Consider the following 4525-nt stretch of genomic DNA (forward strand, 5'->3'; position numbering starts at 1 on the left):
CCAGCCCTCCTTGGAGGTGGCCAAGGCCCCAGCCACGCTCCCTATAAATGCCGCATAGCTTGCCTCTCCCCATGGAGTTTTTCCTGCGAGATGAGCATGTTCTTTACTATCGACTCAGTCAACATTCATAGACACACTCAGGCTCTCTTATAAATGTGGAAGCTGAGGCCAGGAGAGGTGCAATGGCTTGTCCAAGGTCACACGGTAAGTTTGCTAGATGTCTCAGCTTCCCCTCCCTCACAGGGAGAGAATAAGAACAAAAGGAGACGATGACTTGGGTAGCCTTTGGAGAAAGAAAAGAAGAGATCCCCTCATCCCCACCCCATGATATGCATATCCCAGAATCCTGATCTCTGAGCCCCACCCTCGAGTCTTTGCCCAGAGATTGGCCACCACTCATTCGGGCAACATTTACTGAACACCTAACCTGGACCAGGCCTGCTCTGAGTGCCGGAGATACAGACATGAATGAGACCCAGCCCCAGGCCCTGAGCATTTGATAGTCTGATGCAGTGGTTCTCAACTGGGGGTGATCTGGACAGGTCTGAAGACATTCTTGGTTGTTTCCACTTGGGGAGGAGGCTGTTATCATCAGTGGGTAGAGGCCAAGGATGCTGCTAAACATTCTACAGTGCACAGGACAGTCCCTCAGCAAAGACATGTCCATCCTAAATTGTCAAAAGTACTGAGGCTGATGAACTTTGGCCTCATGGAAGTATTAGAGACATATAAAACACCAACAGCCCAGCAGGTCAATGCTGTGCTGAACAGCAGTGTGGGGACTGTGAAGTCCAGAGGCTAACTGGGGGTGGGAGATCAGGGAAGGATTCCCAGAAAAGAGACACCCCCTCCAGTGGGTTTGGAAAGATGCCTACACATCAGGCATGTATGGAGAAGAGCAGGGCACATGAGACCAAGAATCCACGGCAGATCTGAAGGTGCTCTGGAGCTCAGAGTGGGAGGGGAGAGGAGGACAGGGGCTGGGTTAGTATGGCCTTGGAGCCTGTGTTAAGGAGAAGACTTCAGAGAGCCTGGGGAGGTGTGGTGGGAAGGGGAGAGGCAAGCAGGGGGAGATGTAGGAGGATGTCTGCTTTAGAGAGCTTTCTCCTTGTGCACACACAGGCACTGCCGTGGGGAGGGCAGTAGCCGTTCTGGACAGGAATCTGTCACTCTTCACTCACATTAAGTTTATGCACGCCCATGACTCAGCACTTCCACGGCGGGCACACATCTCAGGGAATCTTCCCACAGGTCCGTAAGGGGAGATGTATGAGGAAGTCTTTCTTAGAGTTATTTGTGATGCCTGGGACAGGAGGCAGCCTGGAGATCCACCGTGAGGGATGAATGGGCACCACGGAGTCCCATGCAGCAGTTAGAAGCAGTAAGGGTACATGCACACCATGGATGGGACCTAAAACCTAGTGCTGCGGGAAAAAAAAAAAACCACATATAAAATGCATGCACAAAAGAAGTTACGTTTGCAAAGGACACTTACAAACTGAAAAACGCACATTAAAACACATTAGAGTGATGGGAGGAGGGAAGGAAGAAGGCTCAGAGGAATAAATGAGAAAAAGGAAAGGAAGAGAGCTCATGCAGGAGAGGAGGGGAGGACAAGGGCATCTGGCGGGGGGCTTCGGGGTCTGGCAGGGGCCTGGGCTGCAATGCAGGATGGACAGTATGGCTGGACCTGTGGGTGATTGGAGGAAGAATTTTCAGAATCTGGTGGTTGACAGCAAGGAGAGCAAGACCTCAGGATGGTGCCCAGATTTCAGGGCAGATGGCCAGGCCAATGATGTCCCCCACTGCGTGGTCCTCAGGACCAGGAGCAGGTTTGGGGAGGGATGAGCTCAGTCTGGACATGGTGAACTTGAGGGGCTTGTCTGCCATGATAGTGGAGATATCTCCTAGGTACTGGCTGCACATGGTGGAGCTCAGCAGAGGGATCTAAGATGTAAACAGATTTGGGATATTTATCTGTGCACAGATGTGAGCTGAGATTCCCTGGGCGCGTGTGCAGAGCAGGAAGAGACGTAAGTCTGTAAGATAACCACACAATCATCTTCCAACAAATGTAGGCCAAGGCCATTGGAATCCTGGGCCTGCATTAGAATAAGAAATGGGGGTGGTACTTTTGCATAACCTTTTCCATTGCCAAGAATGTTCATGAGCATTGCCCCATTTGAATCTCACAGCAGCCATACAGGGTCATGGGAAAGGCAGGCTGGCTTTATTATCCATGTTCTATAGATGAGGACAGGGCTCAAAGATGGGTGGGTCTTGTCTAATGTCATGCCAGAAAGCAATTAGAAGTGTGGCTCCCAAAGGCCTCCCAACTCCCATGTCTGAGCCCTTTCCACCCAGAGACCCTGCTACTTTCACAAGACAGAGCCCAGGTCTGGGTGGCCTTGACAAAGAAGAGCTGCCATGTTTTAGGTCTGGGTGGTTTCAAAGCACAGAGGCACCTGGCAGGCTCAGTTATTGGCAAAGCCCCCCAAACAGTCTCAACTTGGAAGGGTCAAGGAGCACTTCCCTTCTCTGAACCTTCCCTATCATCACCTGCAAAACGAGTTCTTATGGAATCACACTTTTAAAATGGAAGCAAAATGACTTTGCAGGCTCTGTATTCAAGAAGAGAAGAAATGAAGAGAACAATACAGGAATCATCAGGGACTAGGCTGGAGGAGGAAGTGTGGAAAAGGAGATTTAGATTTGGAAGAAAACATATGGACCAGGTGTTCCCCTGGGTACAGGTGACGCAGAAGGTAAATGACACAGTACTGGTCCTGAAGGGCTCATGGCCCCTCCCAGTGGCATCCTGAGCCCTGCTGTCTGTCTGATTCTTATATCAAATAACGAGCAAGCCTGCTAGCTCTGCTTCTGGGCTTCAGATCTCTCTTCTCCCCGGCTTCTCACCAGCATCCTCCTTGTCAATTTCTTAACCCAGCATCTCCTATCAATCCTTCACCTGCAACCCAGGCCTTCCTAAGACAAATTTTCCCTTATGTCTGTCAGTATCTCACCATCCTCTGCAGCATGAAGGGTGAAAGGACACCCGTTCACCCTTTGACCTATGACTCCCACCTACTTTGCTGACCTTCCTCTTAACTCAGCATGCAGGCTGTTGCCCACCCCCATGTCTCTACACGTGGACTTCCACTGCCTAAAATGCCCAACTTCCCTCCAGCCCCTATCCATCTGCAGAGACCTTCCCCATTTCTGCTCTGAGATCTGCATCGCTTCCTCAATGAACCCTCCTCGAACCCCCTCAAGGAACAGCCATTCCCCTGTTCCTCCACTGAGCCAGCTTGTGACCAGACTGGGTTTAGACTGGTTTGCTGCATGCCTATCTTTCCTTCTAGACCAGGCTGTGAGCTCCTGAGACTGTGGCATCCAATGCAGGGCCCAGCAGCCATTTGCTGGGAACCCAGTGGTTGCAGGAAGGCACACCTGGCCCAGAGGGCTTGTTGCCATCTCAGCTGTGGGGGGTAGGGGTTTGTGCATGTGTGCTAAGTCACTTCAGTCCTCGTGTCTAACTCCTTCTGACCCCATGGACTATAGCCTGCTAGGCTCCTCTGTCCATGGGATTCTCCAGGAAAAGATACTGGAGTGGGTTGCCCTTTCCTCCTCCAGGGGATCTTCCTGACCCAGGGATCAAACCTGCATCTTTTGGCAGGCGGGTTCTTTACTACTAGCCCACCACACAATCCCAATCAGAAATAGTCTGATCACATCATTCCTTTCCTCAAAGCTCTCCAAAGGGTCCCATTGCACTGTGAGGAAAACCCAAACCCTCAGAATCACAGCTTATTATCTTTCCCACCTACCTGCTACTCACTGTCTTTTCTGCACCTCACACCTTTAGCCCTGTTTCCTCCTAGGGGAATGCTCTTCCCCAGACACCCTCTGGCCACTTCCAAGCTTCTTCCTTTGCTTGAATGCCTGCCCACCCAGTTTAAAACTTTTCTCCCACAGTCCTTTCTACCACTTGACAAACTCCCGTATCTTGCTTGTTTATTGTCTGTCTCTCCCCTCTGCTTACTGCTTCCCTGGTGGCTCAGATAGTACAGAATCTGTCTGCAATGCAGCAGATCCAGGTTCAATCCCTGCGTCAGGAAGATCCCCTGGAGAAAGAAATGGCTACCCACTCCAGTATTACTGCCTGGAGAATTCCATGGATAGAGCCTGGCAGGCCTAGTCCATGGGGTCCACAAAGCGTCAGACACCACTGAGCGACTAACACTTTCACTTTCTCCGCTCTACCTTATCAACTCCTAGAGGGCAGGGATTTAACTTGCTTTGCCCAGCACTGTATACCCAACGACCACAACAGGACTGGCACAGAAAGGAGCTTAGAAAACGTGCTGACTGGTTAAATAAACGAGTGAATTAAGTGATAGTGCGCTATTGTGGGGTGCGGGGCTCATCCACCGTCCCGAAAGTATTCGAAAGTGCGCGGGAGGGTAGGCGTTTCCCGGTGGAGGGGTGGAGTCGGGTCGGCCACGCCTCCAGCAAGCCGGAAGCA

This window comes from Ovis canadensis, chromosome 1 (genome assembly GCF_042477335.2).
Source record: "Ovis canadensis isolate MfBH-ARS-UI-01 breed Bighorn chromosome 1, ARS-UI_OviCan_v2, whole genome shotgun sequence".
NCBI classification, from domain to species: Eukaryota; Metazoa; Chordata; class Mammalia; order Artiodactyla; family Bovidae; genus Ovis; species Ovis canadensis.